A 12219-nucleotide genomic window follows, 5' to 3' on the forward strand; every position below is an offset into this window, starting at 1 on the left:
CGCACACACACACACACACACGACAGAGCAACAGAGTAGTAAGAACCATTTGAATGTGAATGTGTCAGAGACCCCTGAGCAGCATGCCCCGAGGACAACCAGGTTGGGACAATAGTACCAACCCATAGCAGGTGCCAGGTTGGGCCAATAGCACCAACCCATAGCAGGTTGCCAGGTTGGGCCAATAGCACCAACCCATAGCAGGTTGCCAGGTTGGGCCAATAGCACCAAGCCATAGCAGGTTGCCAGGTTGGGCCAATAGCACCAACCCATAGCAGGTTGCCAGGTTGGGCCAATAGCACCAACCCATAGCAGGTTGCCAGGTTGGGCCAATAGCACCAACCCATAGCAGGTTGCCAGGTTGGGCCAATAGCACCAACCCACAGCAGGTTGCCAGGTTGGGCCAATAGCAACAACCCACAGCAGGTTGCCAGGTTGGGCCAATAGCAACAACCCACAGCAGGTTGCCAGGTTGGGCCAATAGCACCAACCCATAGCAGGTTGCCAGGTTGGGCCAATAGCACCAACCCATAGCAGGTTGCCAGGTTGGGCCAATAGCACCAACCCACAGCAGGTTGCCAGGTTGGGCCAATAGCACCAACCCACAGCAGGTTGCCAGGTTGGGCCAATAGCACCAACCCACAGCAGGTTGCCAGGTTGGGCCAATAGCACCAACCCACAGCAGGTTGCCAGGTTGGGCCAATAGCACCAACCCACAGCAGGTTGCCAGGTTGGGCCAATAGCACCAACCCACAGCAGGTTGCCAGGTTGGGCCAATAGCACCAACCCACAGCAGGGGTACTTGGCAGGCCAGGCACAAATGGAAATAGCCATCAGGGACCTTTCTGTAGCAGGTGAGATTGAATTAATCTGGTCTAAAGAGCCACTCCACAACCACCCCCCCCTCCCCATAGACACACCTCCCCCACAGGGTTTAGAGCACTGCGACCAGCTCTTCAGGGCCCACTCGTAGGTATCCAGCTCGGCCAGGAGAACGTTGTTATTGGTGATGACCGGCAGCAGGTCCTCATGGATAATGTACTTATATGTCAGACTGATCTTAGTGTCCTCCTCCTGTGGAATGACCTAGAAGAGGACAGGGAGAAAGAGGACATGATGACAGAGAGAGAGAGAGACAGGGAGAAAGAGGACATGATGACAGAGAGAGAGAGAGACAGGGAGAAAGAGGACACGATGACAGAGAGAGAGAGAGAGACAGGGAGAAAGAGGACACGATGACAGAGAGAGAGAGAGACAGGGAGAAAGAGAGTGAGAGAAAGATAAACAATTGATTCCCATTCAAAGTCCTATTTTCCCTAAACCTAACCCTAACCCTTAACCTAAGTCTGACCTTAACATTAACCCCAAATCCTAACCCCAAACCTATCCTACCGATCCTCGACTTCGGCGATGTCATCTACAAAATTGCTTCCAACACTCTTCTCAGCAAACTGGATGCAGTTTATCACAGTGCCATCCGTTTTGTCACTAAAGCACCTTATACTACCCACCACTGCGACTTGTATGCTCTAGTCGGCTGGCCCTCGCTACATATTCGTCGCAAGACCCACTGGCTCCAGGTCGTCTACAAGGCCATGCTAGGTAAAGCTCCGCCTTATCTCAGTTCACTGGTCACGATGGCAACACCCATCCGTAGCACGCGCTCCAGCAGGTGTATCTCACTGATCATCCCTAAAGCCAACACCTCATTCGGCCGCCTTTCGTTCCAGTACTCTGCTGCCTGTGACTGGAACGAATTGCAAAAATCGCTGAAGTTGGAGACCTTTATCTCCCTCACCAACTTCAAACATCAGCTATCTGAGCAGCTAACCGATCGCTGCAGCTGTACATAATCTATTGGTAAATAGCCCACCCATTTTCACCTACCTCATCCCCACAGTTTTTATTTATTTACTTTTCTGCTCTTTTGCACACCAATATCTCTACCTGTACATGATCATTTATCAATCCAGTGTTAATCTGCAATATTGTAATTATTCGCCTACCTCCTCATGCCTTTTGCACACATTGTATATAGACTCCCCTTTTTTTTCTACTGTGTTATTGACTTGTTAATTGTTTACTCCATGTGTAACTCTGTGTTGTCTGTTCACACTGCTATGCTTTATCTTGGCCAGGTCGCAGTTGTAAATGAGAACTTGTTCTCAACTAGCCTACCTGGTTAAATAAACGTGAAATAAATATTTAGGCAGGTTAGCCTAGCTAAACAGGATGACTACAGACAGCTCTGCAGTATATTTAGGCAGGTTAGCCTAGCTAAACAGGATGACTACAGACAACTCTGCAGTATATTTAGGCAGGTTAGCCTAGCTAAACAGGATGACTACAGACAGCTCTGCAGTATATTTAGGCAGGTTAGCCTAGCTAAACAGGATGACTACAGACAGCTCTGCAGTATATTTAGGCAGGTTAGCCTAGCTAAACAGGATGACTACAGACAGCTCTGCAGTATAATTAGGCAGGTTAGCCTAGCTAAACAGGATGACTACAGACAGCTCTGCAGTATAATTAGTCAGGTTAGCCTAGCTAAACAGGATGACTACAGACAGCTCTGCAGTATAATTAGGCAGGTTAGCCTAGCTAAACAGGATGACTACAGACAGCTCTGCAGTATATTTAGGTAGGTTAGCCTAGCTAAACAGGATGACTACAGACAACTCTGCAGTATATTTAGGCAGGTTAGCCTAGCTAAACAGGATGACTACAGACAGCTCTGCAGTATATTTAGGCAGGCTAGCCTAGCTAAACAGGATGACTACAGACAGCTCTGCATTATATTTAGGCAGGCTAGCCTAGCTAGACAGGATGACTACAGACAGCTCTGCAGCTAACTTAGGCAGGCTAGCCTAGCTAAACAGGATGACTACAGACAGCTCTGCAGTATATTTAGGCAGGTTAGCCTAGCTAAACAGGATGACTACAGACAGCTCTGCAGTATATTTAGGCAGGTTAGCCTAGCTAAACAGGATGACTACAGACAGCTCTGCAGTATATTTAGGCAGGTTAGCCTAGCTAAACAGGATGACTACAGACAACTCTGCAGTATATTTAGGCAGGTTAGCCTAGCTAAACAGGATGACTACAGACAGCTCTGCAGTATATTTAGGCAGGTTAGCCTAGCTAGATAGGATGATGGCTGACTGCTACTGCCAGAGATGAGATGATGACTTTAAGGAATGAAAAATATTAAAGTCATTAAATTAAAACAAAGTAAATATACACAACTGAATATTGTATTATTTCATAGTAATTTCCTATTTTTCTAAATTACATTTTCACTATTTTTTGCTTTGTAATTTCCATTAAAAAGTCACACAAAAAAGGTCACTATGTCATAATACATTTAATGTTATCGAAACCGAACCACAATATTTTGTTTTACTAATCGTACCGAAACTGATCTAGAAAAGCACTAATTACCACTAGTGGACAATCAAAGCTGATTAAAATCACAGTGAAGGTGCTCCACTGTCTTTCTAGGGGACTGACTGGAGTGTGTAGCTGAACCTCAATGTGAACCATTGGGAACGGAGTCCTGTATCTTCTGACCACATGCTGCTGTGTCGGATAGTGATCATTTGGGTCGGCCTGTTTTGGGTCAAATGAGAATTGAGGCGATGCACACCTGCACCCCAACTGTCACTTGTCAATGTTGAAAAATTCAGCCTGTATGCGTGTGTGTGTGTGCACGTGTCTGGGTGTGTGTGTGTGTGTGTGGGTGCACGTGTCTGGGTGTGTGTGTGTGTGTGTGCACGTGTCTGTGTGTGTGTATGCACGTGTCTGGGTGTGTGTGTGTGTGTGTGGGTGCACGTGTCTGGATGTGGATGTGTGTGTGTGGGTGCACGTGTCTGGGTGGTTGTGTGTGTGTGTGGGTGCACGTGTCTGGGTGTGTATGTGTGTGTGTGCACGTGTCTGGGTGTGTGCACGTATCTGGCTGTGTGTGTGTGTGTCTGAGTGTGCGTCTTACTAGATCCATCAGTTTCGTCTTCTTACCAGAACAACGATGCCCTCGTGAAGGGGGCCGATTGTTTTCAGGGTTTCTTTCTCGCCGCTTCCGAAGACGTACTCCCACTCCAAACCGCTCTCGATGAAGGTTCTGGACTTGGCATCTCCACTTTTTGCGTTCAATATGAAGCTGCCTGTGACTTGATTCTTAACAGCTGTGAAACACAAAGAAAACCGTCTGATTCACAATGTGTTTTCATCCGTTGGATAGTCTGACAGGACCAGCACAGCAGCAACAGGCTATACAGAGGGGGGGACCAACTGTTCCAACCCATGTATGTGGGGCGGCAGGGTAGTCTAGTGGTTAGAGTGTAGGGGCGGCAGGGTAGCCTAGTGGTTAGAGTGTAGGGACGGCAGGTAGTCTAGTGGTTAGAGTGTAGGGGCGGCAGGGTAGTCTAGTGGTTAGAGTGTAGGGGCGGCAGGGTAGTCTAGTGGTTAGAGTGTAGGGACAGCAGGGAGTCTAGTGGTTAGAGTGTAGGGACGGCAGGTAGTCTAGTGGTTAGAGTGTAGGGACGGCAGGTAGTCTAGTGGTTAGAGTGTAGGGGCGGCAGGGTAGTCTAGTGGTTAGAGTGTAGGGGCGGCAGGGTAGTCTAGTGGTTAGAGTGGAGTGTAGGGGCGGCAGGGTAGCCTAGTGGTTAGAGTGTAGGGGTGGCAGGTAGCCTAGTGGTTAGAGTGTAGGGGCGGCAGGGTAGTCTAGTGGTTAGAGTGTAGGGACGGCAGGTAGCCTAGTGGTTAGAGTGTAGGGGCGGCAGGGTAGTCTAGTGGTTAGAGTGTAGGGACGGCAGGTAGTCTAGTGGTTAGAGTGTAGGGGCGGCAGGGTAGTCTAGTGGTTAGAGTGTAGGGGCGGCAGGGTAGTCTAGTGGTTAGAGTGTAGGGACGGCAGGTAGCCTAGTGGTTAGAGTGTAAGGACGGCAGGGTAGTCTAGTGGTTAGAGTGGAGTGTAGGGGCGGCAGGGTAGCCTAGTGGTTAGAGTGTAGGGGCGGCAGGGTAGTCTAGTGGTTAGAGTGTAGGGGCGGCAGGGTAGTCTAGTGGTTAGAGTGTAGGGGCGGCAGGTAGCCTAGTGGTTAGAGTGTAAGGACGGCAGGGTAGCCTAGTGGTTAGAGTGTAGGGACGGCAGGTAGTCTAGTGGTTAGAGTGTAGGGACGGCAGGTAGCCTAGTGGTTAGAGTGTAGGGGCGGCAGGTAGCCTAGTGGTTAGAGTGTAGGGGCGGCAGGGTAGCCTAGTGGTTAGAGTGTAGGGGCGGCAGGGTAGCCTAGTGGTTAGAGTGTAGGGGCGGCAGGTAGCCTAGTGGTTAGAGTGTAAGGACGGCAGGGTAGTCTAGTGGTTAGAGTGGAGTGTAGGGGCGGCAGGGTAGCCTAGTGGTTAGAGTGTAGGGGTGGCAGGTAGCCTAGTGGTTAGAGTGTAGGGGCGGCAGGGTAGTCTAGTGGTTAGAGTGTAGGGACGGCAGGTAGCCTAGTGGTTAGAGTGTAGGGGCGGCAGGGTAGTCTAGTGGTTAGAGTGTAGGGACGGCAGGTAGTCTAGTGGTTAGAGTGTAGGGGCGGCAGGGTAGTCTAGTGGTTAGAGTGTAGGGGCGGCAGGGTAGTCTAGTGGTTAGAGTGTAGGGACGGCAGGGTAGCCTAGTGGTTAGAGTGTAGGGGCGGCAGGTAGCCTAGTGGTTAGAGTGTAAGGACGGCAGGGTAGCCTAGTGGTTAGAGTGTAGGGACGGCAGGTAGTCTAGTGGTTAGAGTGTAGGGACGGCAGGTAGCCTAGTGGTTAGAGTGTAGGGGCGGCAGGTAGCCTAGTGGTTAGAGTGTAGGGGCGGCAGGGTAGCCTAGTGGTTAGAGTGTAGGGACGGCAGGGTAGCCTAGTGGTTAGAGTGTAGGGGCGGCAGGTAGCCTAGTGGTTAGAGTGTAAGGACGGCAGGGTAGCCTAGTGGTTAAAGTGTAGGGACGGCAGGTAGTCTAGTGGTTAGAGTGTAGGGGCGGCAGGTAGCCTAGTGGTTAGAGTGTAAGGACGGCAGGGTAGCCTAGTGGTTAGAGTGTAGGGGGGTTAGGGTAGCCTAGTGGTTAGAGTGTAGGGGCAGCAGGGTAGCCTAGTGGTTAGAGTGTAGGGGCGGCAGGTAGCCTAGTAATTAGAGTGTAAGGACGGCAGGGTAGCCTAGTGGTTAGAGTGTAAGGACGGCAGGGTAGCCTAGTGGTTAGAGTGTAGGGGCGGCAGGTAGCCTAGTGGTTAGAGTGTAAGGACGGCAGGGTAGCCTAGTGGTTAAAGTGTAGGGACGGCAGGTAGTCTAGTGGTTAGAGTATAGGGGCGGCAGGTTAGCCTAGTAGTTAGAGTGTAGGGGCAGCAGGGTAGTCTAGTGGTTAGAGTGGAGTGTAGGGACGGCAGGTAGCCTAGTGGTTAGAGTGTAGGGTAGCCTCGTGGTTAGAGCGATGGACTAGTAACCGGTAGGTTGCAAGTTCAAACCCCCGTGCTGACAAGGTACAAATCTGTCGTTCTGCCCCTGAACAGGCAGTTAACCCACTGTTCCAAGGCCGTCATTGAAAATAAGAATGTATGTCTGTGTGTGTATTCAACTTGAATTCCATGACAATCGTCTTTCATTGGAAACACAACTAGGCTACATGCCATTGCATTGGATTTAAGTAAACTCTAAACTGTTCTATAACAGTAATGACATTAGAATTCTTACTGCGAGAGCAGAGCAACGGCAGAAGTTCACAGCCGTTATATGACATTGCGTCAGGGCTGCATTGAAGGTTCAATCTGCGATAGCTACCGTTGGTCAGTGTTCATTTCACATAGAGGTCTATATGTACGGTGTATGTCATTGAAATTCAAATGACAGATTGTGACTTTAATGCTAAAGCCTCGTCACCATCGTCTCCCTGTTTAGATAATAGATCTTAGAGACAGACAGTGAGAGAGAGAAGGATTTGGCTGGTAGCCACGGTGATACTGACTCACGCTGGGCCGCTCACACACACAGAGCTATTGTATACCAGGGGAGTCCCACACAGAGCTATTGAATACCATGGGAGTCCCACACAGAGCTATTGAATACCATGGGAGTCCCACACAGAGCTATTGAATACCAGGGGAGTCCCACACAGAGCTATTGAATACCAGGGGAGTCCCACACAGAGCTATTGAATACCATGGGAGTCCCACACAGAGCTATTGTATACCAGGGGAGTCCCACACAGAGCTATTGTATACCAGGGGAGTCCCACACAGAGCTATTGTATACCAGGGGAGTCCCACACAGAGCTATTGAACACCAGGGGAGTCCCACACAGAGCTATTGAATACCAGGGGAGTCCCACACAGAGCTATTGAATACCAGGGGAGTCCCACACAGAGCTATTGAATACCAGGGGAGTCCCACACACAAGTTAGAAACATTCCCATTAAGAAACATAACAAGTGAGCCACAGTACAATTAAACAGGTGGGGGTTTAAGATGAATTCTCCGAGACACTCGGGGGTGTCCACTGAATGTTGACTAACAACAAGAAACTGGGACCTAAAAGACACCCACCATGAGTGGCCCCAGAATCAACATAAAAACCCACACCAACGTATAATTTGGAGTAGAAAACAAGTGAAGCAGAGCAAACCACCAGACCAGACCAGACCAAACCACCAGACCAGACCAGACCAAACCAAACCACCAGACCAAACCAAACTAGACCACCAGACCAGAACAGACCAAACCAGACCACCAGACCAGACCAGACCACCAGACCAGACCAAACCACCAGACCAGACCACCAGAGCAAACCAAACCACCAGACCAGACCAAATCAAACCACCAGCCCAAACCAGACCAGACCAAACCGGACCAAACCAGACCAGACCAAACCGGACCAAACCGGACCAAACCAGACCAGACCAGACCAAACCAGACCAAACCAGACCAGACCAAACCGGACCAAACCAGACCACCAGACCAGACCAGACCAAACCACCAGACCAGACCAGACCAAACCACCAGACCAGACCAAACCAAACCAAACCAAACCACCAGACCAGACCAGACCAAATCACACCAAACCACCAGACCAAACCAGACCAAACCACCAGACCAGACCAAACCACCAGACCAGACCAAACCAAATCACACCAAACCACCAGACCAAACCAGACCAAACCACCAGACCAAACCAGACCAAACCAAACCAGACCAAACCAGACCAAACCACCAGACCAAACCAGACCAAACCACCAGACCAGACCAGACCAAATCACACCAAACCACCAGACCAAACCAGACCAAACCACCAGACCAGACAAGACCAGACCAGACCAAACCACCAGACCAAACCAGACCAAATCACACCAAACCACCAGACCAAACCAGACCAGACCAAACCAAACTACCAGACCCGACCAAACCAGAGCAAACCAGACCAGACCAGACCAAACCGGACCAAACCAAAACATAACAAACAGACCAAAACAAAACAAACAGACCAAAACAAAACAGACCAAAACAAACCAGACCAAACCAAGCCAGACCAAACCAGACCGATAACAAACCAGACCAAATCAACCAGACCAAAACAAACCAGACCAAACCAAGCCAGACCAAAACAAACCAGACCAAACCAAGCCAGACCAAAACATCCCAAACAGGACCAACCCCGGGGAGATACAAAGACAGAAAGGCTTTGTTTATCAACTGAAAGAAGCAGAGATAAAAAGAGGTGAAGCTGTTCCTGGAGTATTGTTACTGTGCCAGTACATGTCAAACTAACTCTCTTATGTTTTTAAGTGGGAGAACTTGCACAATTGGTGGCTGACTAAAAACTTTTTTGCCCGACTGTAGGACCTGATTCCCAGCTGAGATGAACTCCTCACATAGAACCTGATTCCCAGCTGAGATGAACTCCTCACATAGGACCTGATTCCCAGATGAGATGAACTCCTCACATAGGACCTGATTCCCAGCTGACATGAACTCCTCTCACATAGAACCTGATTCCCAGCTGACATGAACTCCTCACATAGGACCTGATTCCCAGCTGAGATGAACACTCCTCTCACATAGGACCTGATTCCCAGCTGAGATGAACACTCCTCTCACATAGGACCTGATTCCCAGCTGACATGAACTCCTTACATAGAACCTGATTCCCAGATGAGATGAACTCCTCTCACATAGGACCTGATTCCCAGCTGAGATGAACTCCTCACATAGGACCTGATTCCCAGCTGAGATGAACTCCTCACATAGGACCTGATTCCCAGCTGAGATGAACTCCTCTCACATAGGACCTGATTCCCAGCTGAGATGAACACTCCTCTCACATAGAACCTGATTCCCAGCTGAGATGTACACTCCTCTCACATAGGACCTGATTCCCAGCTGAGATGAACTCCTCACATAGGACCTGATTCCCAGCTGAGATGAACACTCCTCTCACATAGGACCTGATTCCCAGCTGAGATGAACTCCTCACATAGGACCTGATTCCCAGCTGAGATGTACACTCCTCTCACATAGGACCTGATTCCCAGCTGAGATGAACACTCCTCTCACATAGGACCTGATTATCAGCTGACATGAACACTCCTCTCACATAGGACCTGATTCCCAGCTGACATGAACTCCTTACATAGAACCTGATTCCCAGATGAGATGAACTCCTCTCACATAGGACCTGATTCCCAGCTGAGATGAACACTCCTCTCACATAGGACCTGATTCCCAGCTGAGATGTACACTCCTCTCACATAGAACCTGATTCCCAGCTGAGATGTACACTCCTCTCACATAGGACCTGATTCCCAGCTGAGATGAACACTCCTCTCACATAGGACCTGATTCCCAGCTGAGATGAACACTCCTCTCACATAGGACCTGATTCCCAGCTGAGACGAACACTCCTCTCACATAGGACCTGATTCCCAGCTGACATGAACTCCTCACATAGAACCTGATTCCCAGATGAGATGAACTCCTCTCACATAGGACCTGATTCCCAGCTGAGATGAACACTCCTCTCACATAGGACCTGATTCCCAGCTGAGATGAACTCCTCTCACATAGAACCTGATTCCCAGCTGACATGAACTCCTCACATAGGACCTGATTCCCAGCTGAGATGAACTCCTCACATAGGACCTGATTCCCAGCTGAGATGAACTCCTCACATAGGACCTGATTCCCAGCTGAGATGAACACTCCTCTCACATAGGACCTGATTCCCAGCTGAGATGAACTCCTCACATAGGACCTGATTCCCAGCTGAGATGTACACTCCTCTCACATAGGACCTGATTCCCAGCTGAGATGAACACTCCTCTCACATAGGACCTGATTCCCAGCTGAGATGAACTCCTCACATAGGACCTGATTCCCAGCTGAGATGAACACTCCTCTCACATAGGACCTGATTCCCAGCTGAGATGAACACTCCTCTCACATAGGACCTGATTCCCAGCTGAGATGAACACTCCTCTCACATAGGACCTGATTCCCAGCTGAGATGAACACTCCTCTCACATAGGACCTGATTCCCAGCTGAGATGAACTCCTCACATAGGACCTGATTCCCAGCTGAGATGTACACTCCTCTCACATAGGACCTGATTCCCAGCTGAGATGAACACTCCTCTCACATAGAACCTGATTCCCAGCTGAGATGAACTCCTCACAAATAGGACCTGATTCCCAGCTGAGATGAACTCCTCACATAGGACCTGATTCCCAGCTGAGATGAACTCCTCTCACATAGGACCTGATTCCCAGCTGACATGAACTCCTCATTTGGATAGGACCTGATTCCCAGCTGAGGCAGAGGTTCTGCATGAATAGGCTGGCCATTACCATTAGTTTGCATTGAGGCAGAGGTTCTGCATGAATAGGCTGGCCATTACCATTAGTTTGCATTGAGGCAGAGGTTCTGCATGAATAGGCTGGCCATTACCATTAGTTTGCATTGAGAGCATTGAGGCAGAGGTTCTGCATGAATAGGCTGTCCATTACCATTAGTTTGCATTGAGGCAGAGGTTCTGCATGAATAGGCTGGCCATTATCATTAGTTTGCATTGAGGCAGAGGTTCTGCATGAATAGGCTGGCCATTATCATTAGTTTGCATTGAGGCAGAGGTTCTGCATGAATAGGCTGGCCATTATCATTAGTTTGCATTGAGGCAGAGGTTCTGCATGAATAGGCTGTCCATTACCATTAGTTTGCATTGAGGCAGAGGTTCTGCATGAATAGGCTGGCCATTACCATTAGTTTGCATTGAGAGTAATTGAGGCAGAGGTTCTGCATGAATAGGCTGTCCATTATCATTAGTTTGCATTGAGGCAGAGGGCCTGCATGAATAGGCTGGCCATTATCATTAGTTTGCATTGAGGCAGAGGTTCTGCATGAATAGGCTGGCCATTATCATTAGTTTGCATTGAGGCAGAGGTTCTGCATGAATAGGCTGGCCATTATCATTAGTTTGTATTGAGGCAGAGGTTCTGCATGAATAGGCTGGCCATTATCATTAGTTTGTATTGAGGCAGAGGTTCTGCATGAATAGGCTGGCCATTACTATTAGTTTGCATTGAGGCAGAGGTTCTGCATGAATAAGCTGGCCATTACCATTAGTTTGCATTGAGAGTAATTGTCACGATCGTCGTTTGCATGAGGCAGACCAAATAGCGCAGCGTCATGTGAATACATACTTTTAATGTAAGACGGAAAAACACTACGTACACTAAACAAACAAAATGACCGCTATCAGCACTGAGTGCAAACATGCAACATCACATTGACAATCACCCACAAATTACCCAAGGAATATGGCTGCCTAAATAGGGTTTCCAATCAGAGACAACGATAAACAGCTGCCTCTATTTGTGAACCAATCTAGGCAACCAATAGACATACAAAACACCTAGACTAGTGAACAACCCCATAAACATACAAAAACCCTAGACAGGAAAGAAATACAACAAACCACCCCTTGTCACACCCTGACCTAACCAAATTAACAAAGAAAACAAAGATAACTAAGGTCAGGGCGTGACAGTAATGAGGCCGAGACCACACTGTATCTGTCCAACACCATGGCACCATGTCTACTGCTCCACTTCATCTGCTGCCTACCCACTCTCCTGTTTATGCTCTGTCTCTATAGTGTGTTAGATAAGCTCTGTGTGTACACACACACACACGCACACACACACACACACACACACACACACACACACAC

General features: G+C 48.9%; 1 pseudogene; it reads right to left on the reverse strand.

The window, feature by feature from the left end:
* The window catches only part of LOC135529195 (A disintegrin and metalloproteinase with thrombospondin motifs 14-like), a 132241-nt pseudogene that overhangs the window by 21291 nt on the left and 98731 nt on the right, over nt 1-12219 (reverse strand).

This window comes from Oncorhynchus masou, unplaced genomic scaffold, assembly GCF_036934945.1.
Source record: "Oncorhynchus masou masou isolate Uvic2021 unplaced genomic scaffold, UVic_Omas_1.1 unplaced_scaffold_1114, whole genome shotgun sequence".
Lineage (NCBI taxonomy): Eukaryota > Metazoa > Chordata > Actinopteri > Salmoniformes > Salmonidae > Oncorhynchus > Oncorhynchus masou.